The sequence below is a fragment of the Ursus arctos genome, unplaced genomic scaffold, assembly GCF_023065955.2.
Source record: "Ursus arctos isolate Adak ecotype North America unplaced genomic scaffold, UrsArc2.0 scaffold_13, whole genome shotgun sequence".
NCBI lineage: Eukaryota > Metazoa > Chordata > Mammalia > Carnivora > Ursidae > Ursus > Ursus arctos.
Window position 1 is genome coordinate 27,929,136 of NW_026622797.1, and position 27,220 is coordinate 27,956,355.

Genomic DNA, 27,220 nt, shown 5'->3' on the forward strand with positions numbered 1-27,220 from the left:
GGACTTACTCTGCCAAGGCCATCAGTATAAAACAAAACACAAAAAAGTACTATTACCTCTATTGAATTGGTTTCTTTATTTTGGTGGTGGTGCAGCAATTTCAGACATTGCTAATTGCACTCTCAGAGTGTATAATCACTTTCTAGAGCAATTTGGCTGTATGTGTCAAGAACCACAAAAAATATTACACATTTTACTACTAATTAGTAATTATGCTTCCTAATAATATAATCCACAACGGGTAAAAAGGGATTATTTATATATACATTTATAAATACATAATCATAGTAGTGATATTTTAATAGAAAAATGGAAGACTATTCAACAAATGAGCAATGTTTAAGCAAGTTACAATGAACTTAGACTATTGCTATGTCTATCATAAATAAGGTTGTAAAAATATAGTAAATGTAAAAATACACTTGATAGACTACTAAATACAGATAAAAACAACTATGTAAAAATCTGCATAAGACAAAAGTCGATGAGGATGGATAACAAAATTTACACAATATTGTTTTAGGGGAGTGGCCCTATATTCCTCCTTATATCTAAATAGTTTGTAACGTTTTTGCTTTATTTTTATGATAAACATGTGTCCGGCATTTTTAAATGGTTAACATCATATGGCCATGTAAAATCATTATTAAAATAGTGTTAAAATGATTATGAATATATATTATCTAATGCATAGTAATTTTAGTTTCTTTTTAATGCATATAGATTTTTTTTGGAATTCATCTAAGATGATTTCAATCTAAAAACCTAGTGCATTTATTCCATTTAGTCTGCTAAACCAGCTATTTTATAGTCTATCGACCAAATGGATGTCTCAAATGTGTGCAAATGCAATGGATTTTCAAGCTCATTCGATTCCTAACCATATATCCTGACTGAGACTTGAAGTTTATATTATTTTATTTCAGATAATAATGAAATGATTCTGACTGTGTAATTCTCAACAAGACCAAATGAAATCTTCACAAATTGTATGGCTTTGATGCTTTCATCACTACATGTATGTGAGAATAAGAACCAACCAGCAGTAGAAAATATGAAAAATAAGAGGAATCTAGAGCAGAGGCGAGAGATTTTATTCCATGGATTATAATCTGGACAAAATAAATACAAAATGCAAATCGGCCGAGAAGCACTTTTACTTATTTAAAGGTCATAAAAAGTTAGTACCATATCAGAACAAATGCATGCAATGTCTCATTCCTGTTTGCAGATAATGAAAGATGCATCCTGATCATAGTATTCTATAGGACCACACAGATAAAAAGAAGCAAAAGTTATGTGAAGTGGCAATTTAGAAAGGAGAAATTGCAAAAGCACTGAATTCCCTTTTATCACCCACTCCTTCCCCACCTCTTCCCTGAGCTAAAGAGTAAGGAATGTTCCATGCAGAGTGTCAGTGAGTTTCTGAGCTCTCCAGTCACTTCATCTTTTGTAAATGAGTTGTCACTCTCAAAACAAAAAATAAGAAGAAAATGTTTGTGTACAAAGCACGTTACAGGTGGAATTTCAGCAAGTTCCTATCTGTTTCCTCTTTGCCAGTGAAAAACTTGGTTGAAACCGGTTTGACATGTACCAGCCTCTATATGTCCTATCTGCCATTCCCACAATCATTGCATAACTAGACCACAGCCAGAACGAAGGCATGTCCTTTCCTTCCTCAATGCCTTCTGAGCAGCAGTGAATTTAAATTATTGTACTAGTTCAGTCAGCATGTTCTAGGATTTTATGATACTTAGTCTCATGGTTTTATCTAAAATTTTTGTCGATGGTGGTTTCTAGTCTTTTTCCAAGAGCCAATTTAAATTGGTTGTCAAAAGATTCCTATTACATTAAGTTGAAATTGATCAACGTGCAGGGTTACAAGGGGCTTAACAGATAGCATTTTTTAGATAACAAATCTGAAATCCAAAGAAATCAAGCAACTAGCTTTAATTCTATAACCATAACATTACTGTTAGCTGTAATCCGTGTGTTCTGGCCTGCAATCTTTCATCTATGCCTCCACCCTGTATCCCATTCTTACCCACATTGGTCTCTTTCAAACTTATTAGAATCATAGGACCTGAGAGTTTAAATTATATTTAGATTAATCAATTTGGTCACATAAAATTTTTTAATTTCTGTGTAACAAAGGTAAAAAAAAAAAACCATAGACAAAATCAAAAGACAAAAACAACTTAGAGAAATAATCTAAAAATGACAAAGGCTTAAATCTCCTTCATTAATAAAGAGTTCTTCAAGTCAATATGAAAAAATACCACAATCCAATAGAAAAATGAGAAGATTTAATTCAGCAACTTGTCATTACACTGGGAATTCCCTTTGCTGCTTTTCTGTGATAAATCTCCTGTTCCCTGGATCCCCTTTCTTGATTTATTTCCTCATTTTCAAAGAGCACACCCTCCAGAGGGTTTCTGAGAAAGGGTATAAATACTTTGAGGTAAATATTTTGAGTCTGTGGAAGTCTGAAAATATCCTTATTCTAAGATACATTTGATTGGTGCATAGATTTCTATGCTTGAAAAAATATATACATAAATGGAAATAAATATTTTTATTTCATTCTTTATTAGCCATATTACTATTAATGGGATTTGCTTAATATTGGGCGCTGCACACTTCTCAAAAGTTGGAATCAGAGTGGACACTGTCACCCCTGTTTCCTGTTCCACACTGATTTTCACAGAGTCCCAGCTTTTAAGTGCATCAACCCACTTTTGCAAAGATAATGCCAGTAAAAGGAATACAGCTTAGTCTAAAGTCGGAACTGTGAACTACCTCAAGCTACTATTTCAGGATGTATCCAAGACATATTATTATCACTGGGTCTACCTTAAAAGTAAAACAGCCAGTTATTCTACCAGCAAAATGGGTCTACTGAGGCATAACGCAGGAATTGCAATTTGGGACATGAAAGCTATGGCAAACCATTGGCAACTCTGAAGATCAAAGGAGAAGAATATTACTTCATAGAGAAAAGGACGAAGTTCAGAGGGGCTGATTTGAATGAAAATCCATTGGAGAAAAGTAAGAGTTCAGACAATTTGCCATTGGCTGAGTTGTGTTTTCTTATCGGTTAACTTTGTGGCTGGTCAAATAGACAAGGTACACCTTTCTCTTTTGGGTTTGCAACTGACGGGGATTGGAAGGGTGTGAGAGCTCCCCTTTCTGGCCTCCCAACTCCACTTTATATGAGTTTTCCTTGATTCACTTTCACAACTGCATTTTCCTGAAGATTTAAAAAATTCTAGCAACACCCTGTGAGTCTGCTATAGTGCCTTGGTCAACTTCAGTGTACAGTTTGGGAACCTCAGATCTAACCATTAGGGGGAAAAAGTTAGATCCCTTTATTATGTACTTACAGTATACTAAATATACATATTATATACATATACATATATATGTACTATGCCTTCACACACATATACACAAATGTGTGCCTTTTTTTCTGTTTGTGTGTATACACACTACATATAGCAACATATATATGCTATATAAATTTAAATGCTTCAAAAATTATAAACTGATATACATCAAAATGATGATGATGATCTCTAAGTAGTGAAATTATAGATGATTCTTACCTTCTTCTTTCTGCTTCCTATGTTGTTTTATACTTCCTATGAGGTTCTATTTTATAACCAGTGAAGACAGGATGGCTCTAGTCTGAACAAAAGAAATTAAACTAAAAACTAAAAACATAAACCTAAGTTGTATCAAGCTTCTTATTTAAATGAGGAAAGCAAATTTAGAACGATTTTCCTGGTGAGAATGCACTTAAACCATTGTAAATAATCAGAGACAGACTGGGGTAAAAGTAGTACCACTCTATAGTTCAATTAATTGCTGAGGAGAAGAACCCTCCTCATTCAGAGGTTGGTCATAATTTAAAAAAAGGAACAAGCAAGGGTTTGAAGCAATAACACTCAAAGAAAAAAATAGGAAAGACATATGACCAAAAAAAATGGACTTAACTAAACCGACAACACACACCTCAAATATATTGCCATGAAGCTGGTGAAGACTTTAAACAGTCCTCCTGGGTTATAGTGAACTTAATGAAACAATGGCCTCTAAATATACTAAAATAGGGTGGGCGGTGGTAGAGGGGAAAAAGAAGGCCATCACAAAAATGAAAGTCACATTTGGAAGCAACAGAAAGGAGAGTAGAGAAAATAAAATCCGGGTCATGGAGGGCAAGCTTGAGAACATGAGCCAAACCAAGAGTTTAAAAGGACTAGAGAGAAAATCAAAATGATAGAAGACAAAAGAATTCAATTTGGTGCCTCTGAAGAAGAAAACAATAAGACACAAAAAAGTGTTCAAAACATAATTCAAAAATCATTTTTTCAATAAATAGTTGAATCCACCAATTCAAAGGTGACATTTTGTTTCAGTAAAAATGCATGCAACTAATAAAACTGGTGAAGTGTCTTTCCTGGTAAAGATATTAAATCTCAAAAATAAAGAATCTATGAGGAGTATAAATCAAGTAAGCTTCAACTTTCCTATAGCCACATTATAATGCCAAAAGATGGTGGGGAAATGCCCTGTCCTTGGGGAAAAGGTCATGTACGCCAGAGATTTGCATAGTCCAAATATTGTCCAGGCACAAAGAGACCAACAGTAGACATCACAAACATAGATGAATTAGGAAACACGGCCCCATGAATACTTCTTAAAGAAACTAACTTTATGAAGATGGATGGTGGTGATGTTTGCACACACACACACACACACACACACACACACACAAATAATAAGAAAAGAAAAGGAACTTTAGCCAATCAATAAAAGGAAGAAACAGCTGTGGTAAGAGTAAAGGTAGTAAGCAATGAATCCATTTGAATGTAGGGCTAAGATTGAACTACTGTGGCGATGGTAGTCACAGGTCAGCCGGTGGACTTTACTGACCATGACAATGCACAAAGGGCTACGACCCATCCAGTAGGAGGGTTAGTGTGAGACAGCATGAAGGGCTAGGGGATGAACTGATAAACGTTGATAAAATACACAATTTGTGTACAGTCTAAATAATACTGTGTGTATACTATTTTATGGTATAAAAAGACCCACTAGAAACCTAAGAATGTATTTCCTTTAGGAAAAATAAAAGGAAAGGTGAAAAAAGAAAAAGAATCAGATAGGATCACATAATAAAACATGGTGTCCTGAAAAGCAAAGTTTGAAACAATGTGACACAATAAAATTGAAAATAGAAGAATCAACAGAGACTTATCTGGCAGATATAAACCCAAAGAAAGCAGGGTTATCATAGCAGTACCAGACAATGTTGAACACAAGTCAAAAAGTACCAAATATGGCAAAGAGTGGCACTTTAGAATAATGCCTACGATACACAATATAGATCTGACAGTCATGAATATTTATGCACCAAATAATAACAAAATATTCTTAAAACAAAACAAGAAATACAAGTGACCTTATCAGTTAAGTTTCTTTGGCTATAAGCAACAAAAACCAATTCTAGCTCATTTAAGACAAAAAGAATATATTGAATCACATAGCTGAAGATTCCAGAGCTAGAATGGTTTCAGACAAATCTGATTAGGACGTCATCCTCAGGGGCTGGCTTGATGGTTCCTGACATCCTCAGTTTCTCACCTGAGGCAGAAGAGGGGGTAATCAGCTTCCTCAGTAGCTCAGACAAAAGTCCAGATGTTTCATCCTGGGTTTGTGCTGAAGTAGACACTGAAATCGGGGATAAAATCATATACTGATGGTCTAGGTTAGGCTCAGCTAACTTTTTCTGCGAAGAGTCAGAGAGTAAATATTTTTGATGTTGCAGGACACATGATCTCTGTCACAACTACTCACAACTACTCTGCTATTGTAGCACAAAAGCAGCCATGTATAAATGAATGAGCATGGCAGTATTACCATAAAACTTCATTAATGGACACTGAAATTGGAATTTCGTATGATTTTCCCATATCATGAAATATTATTCTTCTTTTGGTTTTTTTTTTTTTTGGCAACTGTTTAATGATGTAAAAACCATTCTTAGCTCAAATTTAATAAAATGGGTGGCATGCAGGATTTGGTCCATGGATGGTAGTTTGCCAACCTCTGTAGCGTACCCACAAAACTTGAGCACAGGAGACTGAGAGTAAGGGAGAAGTTGGCCCCTCAAAGCAAATTAGGATAGTGAGTGCTGACCCGCAAACACAATAAATGTTCACTCTAGTACCATGATGATTTACAATTTTAGTCCTGAAGGGCTTAAGGGGGTGTTACCCACTGAACTCAAATAACTCATCCTGATGCTAGAAGCATAACAAATGGCCTACCTCCCACTCCTAACCCCCTTTCACTCACCATTAGAGTTGCCAGGAGGCAGTCTGTATGACTGTCTGCTTTCTATGGCATCAGCAAAACAAGCAAGCTACCAGTCAGGATAACTCTGCATATTCTGAATGTGGACCACTTGGTCAGTGCTTGGTTCCCAGTGTTACTGACACCAAGAAATCGTATGATTTGGGGATAATCCACACGTTCTTTCATTTATTTAACAAGGAGTTAGTTATTGATGACCACTCATTATTCTAGGCTCTGAGAAAAAGAACAAAAAGCAGAGAAAAAGGGGGGAAAGAACCTGCTTTCATGGAGCTTATTAATTAGCTAATTAAAAGCAAATAGAGAAAACAGAAAACTAAAACAGGGAAAGGAATGAGGGCATGTTGGGTGCCATTTTAAATAGGAAAGCCTACCGTAAAGATGACATTCAGGCAAAGATTTGAAAGAGAAGAAGGAGTGAGCTCTCCAAAACTCCAGGGAAAGAGCATTTTAAGCAAAGAGACTGGTAAGTGCAAAGGTCCCGGGGCAGGAGTGTGACTACCATTTAAGTTGGTTAGGTTGGCTGGAGCCATGTGAATGAGGAGGCAAGTAAAAGAAGACGAAGTCAGAAAAATAGTAGGAGAGGAAGCACAAATTACAAAGGACCTTAGAGGCCAAGGTATTCTGATTTTTTACTCTGAGGGTGCCATGGAAGGGTTTTGAGTAGACAAAACATGATTTGACTCACTCTCTTAAGTGATCATTTGGACTGCTGTATCGAAGGTAGACTGTTGAGGGGCAAGGGCAGGAGACAGGGAGACCAGTTACTCCTGTGCTGTAATCATAGAGGTGCCTCAGCCCCCACTCTCAAGCCAAGAACATTTCACTGGTCCAACTACGACTTTGTCAAGCCTTCAAGAGCAGCTTACAAGAAACCAAACCATCACACAGCTTTGCAGAACAAATGCCAGTCTAGTTAGCTCAGATGTTCACTGCCCCAAGCTGGCTCCCGCATGAGCAGACATTATCAGACATTATCCCCCCAGCTGACATCCCCCAGCACTGCACGCAAGGAATTGAGAGAACAGTGCCATCCGTGACCTATTGCCTAATATTACACTCAACCTCTGCAAATCCACTACTCTATTCATTCTAGAATATGTTCATCCTACACTTTGGTTCAAAGGTCTACTGCCAGCATTCACTTAAGCTCTCCACTCAGCTGCCTTTCTCAATGCTGGGACTGAGCAAGGTTAATCACCATGAATTGTATTTGTGTTAAGAGGTAGCAGAGATGCCACCAGGATATTTTCATCATGGAGGAGTGTCCACTTCCTTATCCAGCATGCATACACCTTCTTTGAGCTACATACTCTGAACAAATACACGGACATTAGCTTCAAGCTATTTTCTTCGACCTTGCAAGAGCCTTACTCAATTTGTGGAAAGAAGGGAAAAGACAGCACCACCGCCTCCACCAGTAAGTCCAAAACAAAACATGACCACTGGTTCAGCAGCACCACCTTCAGGACTGTCCTGAGAAGTGCATATCTGAGAGCCTGAAAGGGAGAGTTTCCCAAACACCCACATAATGCCAGAAAACAGATCTGTTATCCTAGCATAAGAGGATTCCACGATGGTCAAAGATGTTTGATGAATCCTGAGGCTCACAAGATAATGGCAGAAAGTCAGCCTCAATTTCCCCAAAAGGGCAAAGGTTTGAATGATGCTTTACTTCCTCTGAGAAATTTATGGGCCCTGAAGTGCATGTTTACTGCCGACCAGCTGCTCATCTGCCCTAACTCACCCTGACCCTACGCCCATGTTTTTAAGGTAAGCTACGTAATAGTATCATGGGGGGAGAGGGTAAAAAATGCCAGTGCCTACGCTCGTCCCCAGGCAGTTGACTCAGAAAGCCTGTGAGTGAGGTCCAGGCACACTGGAGTGATTAAAATGTGCAGACAGGGTCAAGAACCTCGTCCTGAGCTATCAAAACTCATATTCCCATTCCTTAAGTTGGGGCCAAAGTCATTCAGGAAAATTCAAAGACAAAGCAACGTGTCCCTGAACCTAATTCAACAGAAAAGCGGCCCCAGGCAAGGTCTGTTCTCCCTGTAGGAATGGGAGTTGGAAGCTACCGAAACTCCCCTTGCAGGTTCAAAGGTACTAGCCTTTGCCTTTGCTCTGTAACACTGCACCCAAAACAAAGCGACAAATCCAGCATCCCCTCTATGCTTCCCTGCTCCAGGAAAACAAAAACAAAAACAAAAAACAAAGACAAAGACAAAAAAAAAAAAAAACTGATTCTGTTTCTCTATCTGCTTCTTGACAAGCTGACAAAAAAACTGATTCTGTTTCTCTGCTTCTTGACAAGCTGCCTTGTCATCAGTGAGCTTATAATTCCCTCTTCTTGGAACACTCCCCTCTCACAGTACACTTCACTCCATTCTCTTCTTCACTCAACTAACTTTTGCTCAAGGCAATAAACCTTCCCTGCTTCGGAGAGATGATCTCCTGTTTGCTCCACAGCATTCTCCGCTCCTTGATAATATAGCACTTTGCACACTGCGTTATACTGCTTTTCATCAAGTCTAAGACACCATCAATTAGGAGATACATTATTTCATGGAACACTAAGGGAAAAAAAAGCTGTCAATAAAATTGTAACAGTGCTTTCTTGTAACTTAGAATTTTCATTTCATACCTATTGAAAGAATTCTTTTGGTGTAATTTTGAGTTCTATGAAAGAGCCCAGGGTTTTGTTAGCATTTCTTATTTAACCAACTAATAGTCTCAATTTTTCCTCCATTGACATGGCATAGAAAGTTAAGCAGTTGCTGTTCAAACTCAGCAAAAGTTGCTTCCTTTTTTTCTTTTTTTTTTCCAGAAGTTTCTGATATTCATGTTTGACACCTGAATGACAGCCCTGCATGATGAATGGATTGGTCACATCAACTCCTCGTTGTTTTGAAATTTCTTTCCTCTTTTCAAAGGGATTTGGCAATTTCTCCTGCCTTCAATTGAATTGCTTGGCATGTGATACTGGTATTTCTCAGATTTAATGTTCATATGAACCACCTTATGATCTTAAAATGCAGATTCTGACTCTGTAAGTCTGGATGGGTCCCGAGATGCTGCATTTCTCAACACAAGTTCCCAGGTGACGCTGATGGTCTTAGTCTGGAGACCACATCTGGTATGGCAAAATGACAGGCAATCCTTTGCATGTATCTCAGTCACAACACCTTATACAACTTACTCAGCTTGTATTTTCCTTCCTTAGGATCCATCAAACATCTTATTAATTTGCAAGAAAATAAGAAAGGGAGTCATCCTTCCAATGATAAATATTTTATTTCACTAATACCAAAGAGACACCCCACTGCAGTATTTCTAGCCTTTCTGCAAATGCAATAACTTTTCAATCTAATGCTGTATTAAAGTATCATCTTTAAAAGCATTATAAATGGCAATTAGCTCAATGCATGGAGTATCAGCAATCTCTATATTGGTGAAGAGAAGACAGTAAGAACACCTGTGATCCAGTTTTTACCCACACAAACCAAGACTACTTATAACTAGCGCCTTGCCAACAGCATTTGTGACACGCCATCGACTGAAATGTGCAACTTGATTTCAAAGACATACAGTGGCGGAAAAACAATGCATGCCTTAGCATGGATGCAATAGCATAGTGGTCTATGTTCTTGTCTCTTTTCCCCAAATGTAGTGTTACTTGAGTGCAAGAACTAGGAAAGGCTTTGTCCTAAGCACAGAATTCAGTGTCAGGCATGAGGTAAGTGTGTGTGGTGCAGAAGCAACCTTAATACTGTATTAAAGTATGTCATTTCGCCAATGTCATTTCGTCTGGGCTAGGAGTCGGTGACACACGTATTTGTAACATGCATATTTGAAAAGTTCTCTGGTCATGCCTACCCAGGGCTTACTGTGAGTAAACTGGGGACAACCAAATGCTTGTCAGCTAAGCCTAGGCCAGGATGGTGGAGTAGATAGTAGTGGTACCAAAAAGGCTTACTGTGTGATTCTTTGAGATTCTGGTAACTATAATTAGCCTTTTCATACATTATGACTGGTTACTCCTTCACTCCCACTTTCCTGGCTGGCCTGCATTTCGTTTCTCCTTTTTTTCTGGGTGATAGTTCAAATCAAATGTGTCCCCATAGTATGGGTTCACTTAGACCTTTTAGTTTATGAGCATCTCTGAGATAAGTGAGTCTCCCACCTCCAAAAGAAAATGAGGGAAGAATTATGTTTAACATGTTACAAAAGCATTTCATGAAACAGCATGTTCATTAACACGGAAGTTGAAAACATATATTAATTAAATATTGCTGAGGAAATCATGCAAAGTCTCACTAACTGTAGAAAATTAGATTTTCATGATCTGATTTTTTAGCTTCCAAACCATGGTGCATAAGACAGCTATTCAAATAAGAAAAGCCCTCTACCTACAGCAATCTCATTGGAATAGAAATGGACATTTTACTGTCCAAAACATGAGAATTCAAATAAAGTCATTACATTTTCAGGCTTGAAAGACCTTAGAAATCATCTTGTCTAAACCTCTTTATGTTCATAAGATTGGGATCTTTATAGGCCTTCCTATCCTTATGATTCTAATATTCTTTATAATTTTAACATTGTTTTTTCATATGAAAGTGTTCAACACTTGATTCACAGCAATAAAATTTCCTTTTGTATATGTTTCAACCACAATATTTTAAGTTAAATATTCCTCATTTCGAAAAAGAAAATGAAAAGATAAGGGAAGGTTCTATCTGTATCCTCCGCCCCTATATAATAGAACTCATTAGAAAATGCAACTAGTAACCCTAACTAGGCAGATATACAGCCAATAATCTTACTACTCAAGGATACTGAAAGTAACATTATTTCTGTTAAGACCTGGGGAATGGAGAAATCAAAGAACGATACTATTTTTACGTTAAGGTACTATGTTTATAAGGGTTGGGAGAAATGTTTCTGTAAGTGGGGGAAAATATCCTCAAATTTTAAGCTAACTTTTTTCTAACCCATAATTTCAAATTTCTTTCTTTTAATATTCATATTTGCTATAAAGAAAATTGAAGTTGTTCTTAAGAATTCTTTACAGGAGGGGTGCCTGGGTGGCACAGCGGTTAAGCATCTGCCTTCGGCTCAGGGCGTGATTCTGGCGTTGTGGGATCGAGCCCCACATCAGGCTCTTCCGCTATGCGCCTGCTTCTTCCTCTCCCACTCCCCCTGCTTGCGTTCCCTCTCTCGCTGGTTGTCTCTATCTCTGTCGAATAAATAAATTTTAAAAAAATTAAAAAAAAAAAAAAGAATTCTTTACAGGAATCTGACAGCTTACATCAAAAAATCTTCCCCAAAAGTAGTTAGATCCACCAGCAATTTCCATCACTGAGAGTACTTCTAGTATTTCTTCATTCAATATTCCCCAAGCCGATATTTATTGCATGCAAACCTCTTTTATATTTCTCTTGTATTATTCTGGTATGTGCAAGAATGTGGAATATCAACCCAAGGCCTAAAAAGTGCTAATGTGCCTTTAAAAGGGTCTAATTTATGGATAAAGGAGCTTAGTTATTGAGGTTGGAAAGTGCCTGTGTTGTCTTTTCCTTTCCATTCACATATAAATTACGTTAATGAACCATTTTTCTGAAATCCATACAATAGATACCTTTACAATAGTTGGCCTATACAACAAACGGCTACTTTGGCCCTAACAAAGCCCTGATTCTGTTACTTACTTTCATGTCTAGCTGGAGCAAACTGGCACATCTACCTACTGAATAGGCAGAAAACCAGGAAAATCTTTGTCAATTCATTTGCAGGAAGGACAAAAAGTCATAAACTCATACTCCATAAATACTGGAGCTTTGGTGACCTCTTGTGGGGTAATTTATTAGTAGTTCATAATAAAGTAGTCTCAGAATGGAATCTGAGACAAGTTTTCTTTGTAAGTCCATTACACTGACAGGCCTGCTGAGACCCAATGGGCCTGTTATAACCTAGAAATGCCTATACATTCATAAAGTTATCAATGCCGTGCTAATAACTGCATTTGGTTATATATTCAAGAGAGCTTATCTAAATATAAACACACATCAGGAGTGATTTAAATAAAGTATTAAATATATTAAGACCCTCTAGAATCTTCTATCCATTGGGTAGGAAGGAACCTTCCAACAACCTACTCAATATTTGATAGCCTTCTGCAAGGGATGCAATCACAAGGGAGTTTGGGAAGAGATTATGGATAATCAAAGGCATAGTATAAGTGCTCAATAAATGAATTAAAGGAAAAAATAAATTAAATGATCATCTTTATACTTAATAGTTAACATTAATATCATGAGGCCTTTAATGAGGCTGCATAGCTGGCAAGGAAGCATTGTTATTTCATAGCTCTACCCTGCAACATTTGTGTGGCTGTGTGTGTTGCAATTTGGTGCCTTGTAAAACATACACAGAAATACGTGACATATATTAACTGGTATGAATGAATGATTTTACAGAAAAAAATTTAACCAGATTTGCATTAAAAGAAATGTGTCTAAATTGGGGGGAAATATTCATTCAGAAGAAAAAAAATGCATCTTGATTGTTTGGGAATTTGTACCAACATAAAGAGAGAACAGGAGAATAAGTAAGCTTGCTAAAAACATCGGAAAATAATGAATAGGAGAAACAGCTCCCTGATTGGTCCTGTAGCATTCAAATAAAACATGCATATTGCATCCCCTTTAGTGCCTTTTGGTCCTTTTGCTACTCTTCATCACTTACATGATAAATTATGTATGTGTTAAATTCAAAATCTGCTCACTATAAAAACTCTTAACAAATTAGGCATAGAAGGGACATATCTCAACTTAATAAAGACCATATATGACAAGCCCACAGCTAACATCATACTCGATGGTGAAAGATGAAAGTTTTTCCTCTAAGTCAGGAACAAGCTAAGGGTGCCCACTATGATCACTCCTATTCAAAACAGCTCTGGAAGTCTTAGCTGAGCAGTAGTCCAGCAAAAGAAATAAAAGGTATTAGAATTGGATAGGAAGAAGTAAAATTGTTTTTATTTGCAGATGATATGATTTTATACAGAGAAAATCCTAAAGACTCAACCAAAAAACTATTAGATCTAATCAATGAATTTAGTAAAGTTGTAGGGTACATAATTAATATACAAAAATCAGTAGTATTTCTATACACTAAAAACAAAAAATTTTGAAAGAGAAATAAAGAAACTGATTCCATTCTTAATAACATCAAAAATAATAAAATTTGGGGGAATAAATTTAACTAAGGAGGTGGAAGATCTGTACACTGCAAAGTAAAAGACACTGGTGAAAGAAATTGAGGAAGACACAAACAAGGGAAAGGTATTTTGTATCCACGGATTGGAAGAATTATATAGTTAAAATGTCAATACTACTGAAAGCCATCTATAAATTCAGTGCAATCCTTATGAATATTCCAATGGCATTTTTTACAGAAGTAGAAAAACACACTCCTAAAATTTACATGGAACCCCAACAGACCCCCAAATAGCCAAAGAAATCCTTAAAAAGAACAACACAGGAGGTGAGACACTTCCTAATTTCAAGTTATACTTTCATAAAGCTACAGCCATCAAAACAGTATGGTACTGGCATAAAAACAAACAGACCAATAAACTAGCACTAAGGACACAGAAATAAATCCAAGCATATATTGTCAACGAATATTTGAGAAGGGAGCCAAGAATGCTCAATGGAAAAAAGACCGTCTTTTCAATAACTGGAGTTGGGATAATTGGATATTCACATGTAAAAGAATGAAACTAGACCCATATCTTACATCTCACAAAAATTAATTCAAAATGGATTAAATACATATATAAGACCTGAAACCATGAAACTCCTAGAAGAAAATATAGGAACAAAGCTCCTTGACATGGGTCTTTGCATCCCACCTCAAACACTTTATTTCTATTCCCATGTTTTCTTCATAAGTCTCATTGTAGAGATGAATAATATTTTATTATGTTGATGTAACACCATTTATTAATCATCTGTTTTATGGTCGTATGAGACGTTTGCAATTTATTTGCTATCAAATGTAATGCTATGATGTTGTAATATAAAAGTTTTTGGAAGACTTTATTATTACCAACGGTTTGTGCCATGTCTCTTTAAAAATAGTTTAGGAGCCCTCAGAGTCCCAGAAAAAAAAGAAGATGGCACATTTCAAAGGATTTTACTGAAGAGAGTTTAATGAAAGGGCTGTTTACCAATGCGTGGGTAGGATTAAATGTACCAACAAGGGTAAGTACACAGAGGCTAGCAAAAGTAAGACACCACCACCAAGCCATTAAACCTGAAGAGCAAAGACAGGCAGCCTGGTAAGGGGTGGAACGGTGGACACGGGTTGCCCAGTGATGAGCTGTGGTGTTGGAAGAAACTAGCCACAGCTAGAACTATGATCAAGTTGGGAAGGGTGGGGTAAATACTCCTAAATTTCTCTCTTCCTGCCTTCTCATCTCCTGCCATGTGGCCGATTGGCTGAGTCCAGCTGGAGGCTAGGGAGGGGATGTGGGGATAAGGAAGGTATCTGGTGGTATAGAGGTCAGCCTCATGGGTACACAGAATGTATCTATATATATGGGGAGGTGAGATGGTAGACAGAAAATAACTAGTACAGAAGGCTCATATTTTACTAATTTAAAAGTTAAAGAAGCACAATATTCAAATATTTAAAATTTCAATTTTTTCTTAGCACTCTCTGCCCCCTTTCCCGTTTTATTTTACTCCATAGGACTTATTATCCTTTAACATATTTTATAATGTAATACTTTATTTTATTTATTTTCTATCTCTCTCACAAGAAAGCAAGCTCCTTGAAGGCAGTAATTTTGCCGGTTTTCTCCACTGTTGTGATGTCATTATATATTTGTTGAATGAATGAGTACATTAAGGGTACCTAGCAAACCGGAAAAGAAATCTTTATACAGGACTCTTTAAAAATATAAATATCTGAAGATATAAGAGATTTACTCTGAATGTTTAATGTAATGTGGTTTTTCAAAGCAAAGAACATATGCTTAAAATGATTTTCAAATATTCCATAATATTCACAATAAATAAAACAAAGGAACTCAAATTTAATATAGCATATAAAAATGTCTAATGATGCACATTTACTAATATGCATTAGTAAAATGAATATAGTGCTTTCTTATTTAAAACTAATAGCATTAATATAATCTAATGCCAAAAAGACATAATGGTAAAATAAATAAATGCTTTATGCAAGTTAATCGTCCTTTAGAATGGGATATCTCTGAATTCAAAATCAGGACACTGAACAACATTTTTAATGCTGTTGCTTTTCTGTGTAAACTTAAAGCTGCTGTTTACTCATATTCTTCATTATGGTTAAAGCTTTGAGAGACTAATGGTCCCAGCATGAAGCAGATGTGTAATGCATATTCAGACCCCACTATGTGATAATCACTGTAGAAGGATCACATACATAATTTATGGCAGACTGACATTAACTGACGTGTTTCCCTCTTTACCCCCTACACACACCCCCAACCCCAGACACTAGAATTTAAGTTCCATAAGAATAAAGACCTTGTTTTTCTTGTTCACCACTGTATTTCCAGCTATTGCACTAGAACTTGGCACATAGTAGATGGTCAATAAATTTTTTTTGAACGAATGTTTGCACTCCTCAGCAGCAAAGCTATAGCAAAGAATTTATAGGCTGTTTATATAAGAACAGCAACAAATGGTCTTTCCCTTAAATGAGCTTACGAGGAAGATAAGACATCCTTGTGTGAGAGACACAAGCAAAATCTTATTGGAGCAGAGGAAGTTGAGTCAGATTACTCATGTCAGGATCCCCAACACCCCTGGTAGCTATTTGTCCTTAGGCACAAACTTTTCCTTGCAGCATCAGCTTCATTGACATTAAAATAAAGTCATAATGACACACACTTCATAGGGCTCTTGGGAGAATTAAATGAAATAAAGTATATAATGAGCTTAGCAAAATATCAACAGATAGCAAGAACTCACTAAATGCCAACTGTTAGTGCTTAGAGTTCCTACTAAGCTATGATTTAATTAACTGCTATAAAGTGTGTTTTACATATTTAGCTAATTAGTTTTATTGGACAAAGAGTAACCTGCATGTGAACTTCATAGCATATGCCTCAACAAACAAGAAAATTATTATTCATGAATTAGCATTATTGGATAAAAGTGATTATATAGGAATGAGCAACTTTTTAACCAACTTCTAATCACCTTAATTATGGGGAAACAGGGCTTCTATTACAAATGGAGAATTGTTAATGGAACTAGGAACCTCTGCTAATCTGTGGAAGTTATCTTAAACCATGAGAGTTTAGCTCACTCATCTGTAGAAATGTTGTTTGTGTAATACTATTTACCACTTACTTGCTTCTGGCATTATTCAAGACTATATGCCCTCCTCCACAAAGTACCTATGCTTTCATCTGTAAAATGTTATCTTTAATCACAAATGCCTGGGTCAGAAAGTCTTATAGAGCAAAATACCATAAAGAATATGTTGAAATAGAATTATCTAAATCTTGGATCATTAGTACTTGAGCAAGATTATCTCCTGGACAGTTAATCATGCAGGTTTTTAGGTTCAGAGATGAAACATTTTAATGTATAAAGTCAAAGACTGATATTTCTAATTCAAACATCACACAGACATGTAAAATCATTAAAGAGACTTACATCCAACATTTCGATCTGTTTTCCACTAAGAACTATTTGAAAAACAAAAGCCCCCAAATCCTTATTGTTCAAGCATGTAATTAAAATTCAACATGAGAAGCCTTCTGAAAGAAGTTCAATAGTGACACATTTGGCCAAGTTTTTATGTATACACACACAAATTCTGTCTCTGCATTTATCTCCTTTACGGCAAGGGTATTAGAATATGTAAATATGTGTTACAACTGCTAGAACTCTGAGACAATATTGTAATCTGAAAAGTCAGTGCTGATTTATTCCAGACATCATTTGACAGAAATGGTACATCAAAAAGAAGTAAATAAAGTACTATGAGATTTTTATTGCAAACAAGGTTCACATATACTTTCAAAGAAAAAGAGTGGGGAAAGAGAGCATCTTTAAATGTCTTCAAGATTAATGCCAAGATAGTCTGAATTGGCCATGTCACAGAATAGCAGAGGAATGTGTAACTTAACTACCATCTTCACATACATATGCTGTAGTTTTTAGAGACGGTTTTCACTTGAGCCTATTTATTCAGACAGTATTATATTCCCAACAATAATTACGTTTCTTTCTTCATCCTGTTTAAATCAGGTTTAAGCACACAGCTGTAGCATGTTGAATTTTTAAGAAACAAAGTCAGTCCAGTTTCATGAGTTTGGGCTTTTTATTCCATATTTGAATTTATTTTTCCTGGAAAGGAAAAATAGTTATAGCAGCACCTGGTACAGTGCCATGAACATAGCGGAGGTTTAATAAATATTTATCACTGTTGAAGTTAAAAGAAACACTGATCTGCACTCTGCATGATATGTTGGAAAGAACCATATTGCTTGCAAAAAGCATAAACATTTGGTGAAGCATGTGAATCTTAGACAATTTTTGAAAACGATTATTTTGCAGGTGGTCTGATCTACTACAGAAAGGATAAAATGTTACCTATAAATATGATTAAGAGCCATTAAAGTCTAAAGAACTGCTTAGAAAAGCAGACTCTACAGAATGCTGAAAAGTCTTACTCTTTGTATCGTGATCTGATTGGCCTTGGCAGCAGATTCAGAAGAGAACCTCAGCTGTAGACCTGCAGGAGAGAGGGAGGTAAACCAAGTGGGTATAGGGCCAGTCTGATGGATATGACTCTAAAATTCCCCCCAATTTCAGCTTTTAAGGGGACATATGAAACATGAGTCCAGGCCAGCTTAATGTTGATAGCCATCATCTTAAATACGCCAGGTGAGAGCATGTCACCAGAAATTGGTTAAATGGGAAATGCTATTATCCGATCGATGACAGTTTTATGTTTGGAGAGGGAGTGGTTGTCTGGGTTATAAGAGGGACTTAGCCAGTGGACTGCAGACAGGAGAACATTGGGATAGGATCCAGATCCCCCAGAGAGAAGGGGTTGGCAAGACTAGTCAGCTTTCCAAGCCCAGACAATTTGGCCAGGGCTTAGGGCTGGAATCCATTACCAGCAGAGAATGAAGTCCAAACACAGAACAGAGGCAAGAATCTAGGCATACAGTAGGGTTGGAATTGAGACCAAGGAGCTTAATATTGGTGGCCACGTTGTCATTTATACAGGCTCACTCAACAGCAAGCTTAGGGCAATAGATAAGTTCTAGACACTGTTTATTGATAGGAATGAAACTCCTGACAAACTGTCATGCTTAAGTCTCATTTGAGTAACAATTTGATGATGTTGTGTCTGTAAGTTGATGTTAAAGTCATATCTGCTTCTTGGGCATGGCTGTGCAAGAAATGTCAGTTTGAAGTATTCGATTTGTATTTTGGAATAAACTTGAATAAACCCAAACCTATATTAAAATTGACCATTCACTTATATACTAGAATGTGAGCTCCACAAAAAGCATTTTTGTCTCTTCATTCACTGAAGTCTGCCATATGCCTAACCGGCACACAGTTAACATTCAATAGGTATTTGTCAAGTAAAAGACTGATTTAGCTAAATATTAAGTGCCACACAAATGATCTGAAAGCTTCAGTGTATGCCCTGATGGAGACCCTTACCTCCTGTAGCAGCAGGGCTGAAATTGCTGAAAATCAAGCACAGAACTTTATACTGCAACTGACTGAATTGCAATGCAAGTTGAATTCCCAGCTTCATGGGGTGTCTACTGTTAAAGTGACGGCATTGACTGGGAAGGGATGGGATCCCGAAAGTTGTAATGTGGGAAGACTCTAATGATGCTGGGGCCGTTGAGCCCCTAAATTCTGATGAATCTTCTTTGCCAGTGGAAGCAGACCCTGCACTCAAAAGGAATGAGACCTCTCCATTCCCAATAGAAGAGAACTCTCCACCCCTGTCTGAGGGGATTAATCCTGAGTGAGAAAACTGTAATGGCCTCTCCTGAGGCACTTGCCATGCAAGACAATGCTTAGTCTCCTCAGGACCACCCCTCTTTGCTTCTAGACCTAAAATGTGACTCAAACCTCAAAAGGTCCCTAAAATTGAGGTACAAAGTGTGACCCATAAGAGGTGTGATACACTCCCCCCAAATATTTAAATATTCTAATTTATATGAAGAGAAATCTGGAGAACATGTATGGAAATGGATATTGAGGGTGTGGGATATTAGTGGAAGGAACATAAAACTGGATCAGGCTGAATTTATTAATATGGGCTCACTAAGGAAAAATTCTGTATTGAATGTTGCAGCTTGGGGAATTAGAAAGGGCTCTAACAGTTTCTTTAGTTGGTTGGCTGAAACATGGACCAAACGGTGGCCCACGGTGAGCAAGGTGGAAATGCTGGACATGCCTTAGTTTAATACAGAAGAAGGGTGTCAAGGACTTAGGAAGATGGGAATATTAGAGCGGACTTGTCTTTTAAGATCTACTCACTCACTCACTCCAGAATACATACTTTTCATCAAGACTGTGAGAAAAAAATTTGTGAGGGAAGCCCCAGCATCCTTGAAGAGTTGTGATCACTCTTCTCTGGAGACCAGACCTTACAGTGGGGATGGCAGTCATTGAATTGGGAAACCTTAATGTACTGAGTGTAAGTGGATCCTGGTGTGGCAGGGGTGAAATGAGCACACTCAACTATCAAAGGCAATGTGGGCATGGTTATTATAATAGTAGAGTCAAAGCAATAGTCAGAATATTCCAACTCACACAGACCTATATCACTGGCTAGCTGATCATGGTGTGAATAAAAGTCTTAGTAGAATCATAAAAACAGAGAGCCACGGTCTCTCAATCATTTCCCAGACTTGAGCCAGTTTACTGACCCAGAACCCCTTGAATGAAAGAGAGGCCAAATCTCCTTGAGGAAGGACTCCACCATAATGCCAAAAATGTATACTATTAATCTTTCCCCCAGTCTTTCCTGTAGGGATCTATGACTCTTTACCAGAGGATCTGTGCACTGGGGAAAAGGAAATAATCAGATCTGTCAGGGATTACTGGACACTGGCTCTGAACTGACACTAATTTCAGGAGGCCCAAAATATCACTGTGGTCACCAGCCAGAGTAAAGGCTTATAAAAGTCAGGTGGTCAATGGAATTTCAGCCCAGGTCCGCCTCACAGTAGGCCTAGTGGGTCAACCAAACCCAGTGGGCCAACCAAAATAACCCAGTTTTGGAACTCATAATTAGAATAGACATACTCAACAGCTGGCAGAATTCCCACATTAATTTTCTGACTTGTAGGGTTCAGATTGTTGTGGTGGGAAAGGCCAAGTGGAAGCCACTGAAACTGCCTTTACCTAAGAAAGTAGTAAACCAACAACAACACATTCTAGAGGGATTGCAGAGATCAGTGCTACCATAAAGGATTTAAAAAATGCAGAGATGATGAGTCCTATTATATCCATTTCAACAAGTCTATTTGACTTGTACAAAAGACAGATGGATCTTGGAGAATAACAGTGGACTACTTTAAGTTTAAGGATGTGGTGACTTCAATTGCAGCCGCTATACCAGATGTGGTTTCACTGCTTGGGCAAATTAACACATCCCCTGGTACCTGATATGCGGCTATTGATCTGGCAAAAGCCTTTTTTCTCCATCCCCATCACTTAAGCCCACCAGAAGCAGTTTGCTTTCAGCTGGCAAAGCCAGCAAGAGACCTTCAGTATTCTACCTCAGGAGTATATCAACTCCCCAGCCCTATGTCATAATTTAGTTCATAGAGATCTTGATCACCTTTCCCTCCACAAGATATCACACTGGCCTATTACACTGATGATATTAGACTGATTATATCTAGCAAGCTGTACTCTAAACTGATTGGGAAGACATTGGTGTATCAGTAGGTGAGAAATAAATCTGACAAAAATTGAGGGGTTCAGTAGTGTGGGGCATGTCAAGATATCCCTTACAACATGAAGAACAAGTTGCTGCATCTAGCCCTTCTTACAATCAGAAAAAGAGGTATGACACTTAAAGGGCCTCTTCAGAGTTGGAGGCAACATATTCCTCATTTGGGTGTGCTACTCCTGCCCATTTACCAAGTAACCTGAAGAGTTGCTAGTTTTGAGTGGGGTCCAGAATAAAAGAAGGCTCTGCAACATGTCCAGGCTGCCATGCAAGCTGCTCTGCTACTTGGGCCATATGATCTGGCAGACAGAGATCTTGTGTGAAGCCTTTGGCAGACCCCAATAGGTAAATCACAGTGCAGACTCTAGGGTTTTGGGAAGAAGCCCTGCCATCTTCCACAGATAACTACTCTCTTTTAAGAAACACTCTTGGACTTACACTGGGACATATTAGAGACTGAAGGCTTAATCATAAGCCAAGTTACCAAGCAACCCCACTGCCCCTCATCAGCAGGGTGATCTCTTACCCATCCAGCCATAGGGTTGGGTATACACAGCAGGACTCCATCATCAAATGGAACTAGTATATACATGACTGAGGCATATACATGACCTGTGGCATAAATAAGTTATATGAAGAAGTGGCTCACATGTCATGGTCCTTACTGCTGCTACACAGCCTTTTCCCTCCCAGGTTGCACCTATGGCCTCACAAGGACTGACAGAGAAAGAGAAGATTCAGGTCTCATTTACAGATGATTCTGCACAATACGCAGGTACCACCCAAAAGTGGGGAGGAGCAACACTACAGCCCCTTTCTAGGACATCCTTGAGGGACAGTGGTAAAGGAAATCCTCCTAGTGAACAAAACTTTAGGCAGTGTACCTATTTGTTCACTTTGCTTGGAAAAAGAAATAGTCAATTATGCAATTATATATTGATTCATGGGCGGTCACCGGTGGTTTGACTAGATGGTCAGGGACATGAAAGGGACATGAAAACATGATTGGAAAATTGCTGACAAAGAAATTTGGGGAAGAAATAGATGACTAGATCTCTGTGTATGGGCAAAAAACATGAAGCTATTTGTGACTGCTCCATGTGATGCTCACCCAAGAGTGACTTCAGCAGAAGAAGATTTTAATAATAAAGTAGATACATGTTCTTTAGAGCCTGTCAGCCTCTTTCCCCGACCAACTCCTGTCCTTACCCAATGGGCTCATGAACAAAATGGCTATAACTGGCATGGATGGAGGTTATGCATGGGCTCAGCAACATGGACTTCCATTCACCAAGGCTGACCTGCCTATGGCCACAACTGAGTGCCCAACCTGCCAGCAGCAGAAACCAACACTGAGTCCCTGATATCACATCATTCCCTGGAGTAAACATCCAGCTATCTGGTAGCAGGTTGACTGCATGGAATCCCTTCCATTATAGAAGGGGCAGAGTTTTGTTTTTACTGGAATAGACACTTACTCTGGATATTGATTTGCCTTCCTTTAATGCAATGCTTCTGCCAAAACTACCATCTGTGAACTTACAGAATGTTTTATGCACTGTCACTTATTCCACACAACACTGTTTCTGATTAAGGAACTCACTTCACAGTAAATGAGGTGTGGCCATGGGCCTGGGTTCACAGAATTCCCTGGTCTTACTATGTTCCCCACAATCCTGAAGCAACTGACTTGACGGAACAGTAGAATGGCCTTCTGAGGACTTAGTTATAGCACCAGCTAGATGCCAGTATCTTGCAGGGCTGTAACAAGGTTTTCCAGAAGGTCGTGTATGCTCTGAATCAGTGTTCAATACATGATGCTATTTCTTCCATAACCAGAATTCAGGGGTCCAGAAATCAAGGGATGGAAATGGGAGGAGCAGCATTCACTATTACTCTTAATGACTCACTAGCAAAATGTTTGCTTCCTGTTCTTGCAACTTTATGTCTGCTGCCTAGAGGTCTTAGTTCCAAAGGAAGGAATGCTTTCACCAGGAGACATAACAATGATTCCATTGAACTAGAAGTTAAGACTGCCACCTGGCCACTTTGGACTCCTTGTGTCTCTGAATCACAGGCAAAGAAGGGAGTTATTGTGTTGTTTTGGATGAATGATTCTGACTGCTAATAGGATATCGGACTGCTATTCCACAATGGAGGGTAGGAAGAGTATGCCTGGAATAGGAAAATCCCTCAGTACTCCCATGATTTGTGATTAAGTTCAAGAAAAAACTACAAAAACCCAACCCAGGCAGAACTACTAATAGCCCAGACCCTTCAAGAACAAAGATTTTGGTCATCTCATCAGGTAAACAACTACGACTAGCTAAAGTGCTTGATGAAGACAAAGGGAATACAGAATGGGTAGTAGAAGAAGGTAGTTATAAACACCAACTACAACTATATGACCAGTTACAGAAATAAACACTATAATTGTCACGAGTTTTTCTTATTTTGTGGAGAATATGTCTGCATGTGTATTAGTGTGTATATGTGTATCTCTATTTTATTCCCTCTCTTATTCCCCTATTATGTAACAGAAAATGCACTGACTTTATATCATAATACTTAAGGATTGCTCATTCTACATTATACTATTTAAGTTACAGGATATCAAGAAGAATAGTAAACACCACTCAAGGACTTTACCTCCTCTTCTAGAAAAGGGGGCATTTTCAGTTATATGCAGGATAATTACATTGTCTTAAATGAAATTATGCTTGTTATTGTCTTCATTTGGAGAATAAGTATGGTTTAAAGAGAGGCTTATAGGTGACAAGTTGAAAAGGGGTAAACTTGTGAAGGTTAATTTTAAGTGTCAACTTCACTAAGCCATGGGATGGCCTGATATTTGGTAAAACATTATTCTGGGTGTTTCTATGAAGGTGTTTTTGGATGCGTTTAACCCTTAAATCGAGAGACTGAGTGAAGCAGATTGCCCTCTCTAATGTGGGTGGGCCTCATCCAATCAATCAAAGGCCTAAATAGGACTGAAAGGCTGACCGTCAAGTAAAGAAGAGGGAATTCCTCCTGCCTGACTGCCATTGATCTGGCCCATCAGCCCATCTGCCATCAGACTCAGATTCAAACATCAGCTCTTTGGGGTCTCCAGCTTGCTGTCCTTTGTGCTAAAACTACCCCTGATTCTTGGCCCTTTGGACTCAAACTGGAAGTGGGACTATGCCATTAGCTCTTCTAGATCCCCAGCTTACTGACAGTAGATTTTGGAACTTGTCAGCCTCCATAATCACATAAACCAATTCCTTACAAAAAAAAAAAAAACAACAACAACAAAACCAGAATATGTATATATTATACAATCTCATATATATATATGTATACATATATATATACATATATATATATGTGTGTATATATATATATGTATACATATATATATACATATATATATGTGTGTATATATATATATATATACATATATATATATATATATATATCCTATTGATTCTGTTTCTTTGTAGAACCCTAATACATGGAGTTGTAGGGTTGATTAATTCAGTAGCACAGAAGTATTAGAGCACAGATTCTTACCACCTTCTCATTCTACCATCTTGGCATCCTGCTTATCATCTTATGCTGGCTCCTCTCATGGCCCCAGTGGCTGCAGCAGCTACAGACATCACTTCTTCATCCAGCCACATTAAGAGTCGGAATAATGTTACTGTTTTTTAACATGTTTCTTTTAAACGCAAGCCTTTGGGAGAAATAACCCCAGGAGATTTCTCCTCATCAAAAGATGAAATGAAAATTGGCCAGAAATATCACATGCCTCTTCTTAATCCAGCCTCTGGAGAACAGAATAAAATTACGATGATTGGCTAAGAGTAGTCAGATTTATCCTGGGGGATTACAAAAAGGGATCTGAGTCATTTTTCCCTGGGCCAATGGCTACACAGCAGGTGAACAACTGAACAGGTTTTAACAGCAAGAAGGAAGGAGAAAATAAACTTGAAAGCAAACACCAGGATTTGCTGTAAGTATCCTGCCCTAGGATAGCCCTCCATTTCCATGTAGATGGGAAGTTTGAAATTTCCTAATGGTTCTGAACCTCAAAATCAGATTTTCCTACTAAGTGATTAAGAGCTGTATAGAGTCCACAGCTCAGTTGTATAGAGTCTCCATCCACCCCTTCAAGATTGAAGCACTCACTCCACCAGCTGTTGGGACTATTGGCACCTTCCGCTTTTATCTGATTCCTCCTTGGGAGCTGACTTTAGCTGAAGAAAGAACCCTCATTCATCAGGTTGCAGTGGGGTAGAATAGAAGACTGGCCCATCCAGGGAAAGAAAGGTACAGCCCCTTTTGCCTCAGGGCTAAGGTCATCCCAGCTTCAGACTTCCCTGTAGCATTGGTTGAGGTCTTTATTATGACAGCATTCTAGTTCAATCTCTCCTTTCACCCAATCCTGCTTTCTTCACTCACCTCCTTTCACCCCACCCCCAAGTATAGATGCCAAGAGCCCTCCCAAATAATCTTCCCATATACAAATCTCAGAGTCTGTTTTAGGGAAAATCCAACCTGCTCAGGAGCAGACCACAGAGGGGACTGGGCCACAGCTGATGGGGTATTCAGGCATGCTCCACTAGTAGAGACTATGTTCTGACATTTTCTCCAGAGCAGGAATTTTATCTGTGCTGAAATACATTGCAACGGTCTGTAACTTCTGTTTGTCTTAACTGGTATATAAAAGTTCAGATTTAAGATCAATTTTTTTCCTAATCTAGCTGTAGAGATAGATACTTTTTAAAAATAAATAAATAAATGTCTTTAAAAAAAAAGCACACAAGTAGATTTCGAAAGAAAAGCTTTAAGCAAAGGATTTGCAAATGCTATTATTTTCTCCCTTTGTGCTGATATCTTTCATAAAAAGGCAGAGCCACCTTTGCATAAATTGCTTTAAAAACAGTGATTGAAATATTAGATTCATCTGTCCCCATCAGAAGGAAACATCATTACTAGGCAGTGCCTAGGATTTCAGAAACCATTTGGAGATTTTTCAAAGAATCTCCCATAAATAACACCTAAGATGTATAAGGCACGGTCTTGGAGATACAAAAAAAGATCAAGATATATTGCCTTAAGGAGCTTATACCTTAGTGGAGTAGACAGAGAAGTGGAAAAATGTAGTGTGAAAAATGCATGAAGGGTAAGGGTATTATGAGATGACCAGGTATGTGACCTCACTCAGCCTACAGAATAGGAGAGGCTTACCAGAAGTAAGTCAGAAGTGCACTTAGCAGAAGGTACACTTGGAAGGAGGAAAGGAGTTTCTGGAAGAGAGGAACATATGCATAGAGGCCCACATTTAAGACCAAACAGGAATCATTCTAAAAACTGAAAGTATTATTACCATATTCCCAGTACCCAGTAACAGTGTCTGACAAATGCTGAATCCTCAATCAATATTTGCTAAGTAGATGAATGAATAAATGGAGTAGTTGCACTCAGTTGACACATCCAGTATAAGGAAGGAAAGGGGTAAGAAATGATGCTGGAAGGGTACATAGGTATCAGATCATGAAGAGTCTTCCTAATATGTCAACTTAAAGGTTTAACATTTATTCTGGAAGATACAGAAAATTTAAAAATTCAAGGACAGTGGCCATGGGCAGAGTTGTTGACAGTCATGCACAGGATAGACTTAAAGGCACAACTGAGGTAGGTGGATAAAGAGACAGGAATCCAGGCAAGAAGTAGCAGGGGCTTGAGAAAAGGTGACAGAAACAGAGAAATCATACAACTCAATGAATCATGGAGATAATTTTCAAAGTACTATGAACAAGACTTGGGTAACATTTTCAATGTGGGTCTT

At 38.0% G+C, this 27,220-nt stretch overlaps 1 pseudogene; it reads left to right on the top strand.

Annotated features, from left to right (window-relative positions):
- The first annotated feature begins 20,422 nt into the window (after positions 1 to 20,422).
- LOC125283622 (uncharacterized) lies at positions 20,423 to 23,811 on the top strand (annotated as a pseudogene).
- The last annotated feature ends 3,409 nt before the right edge of the window (positions 23,812 to 27,220 follow it).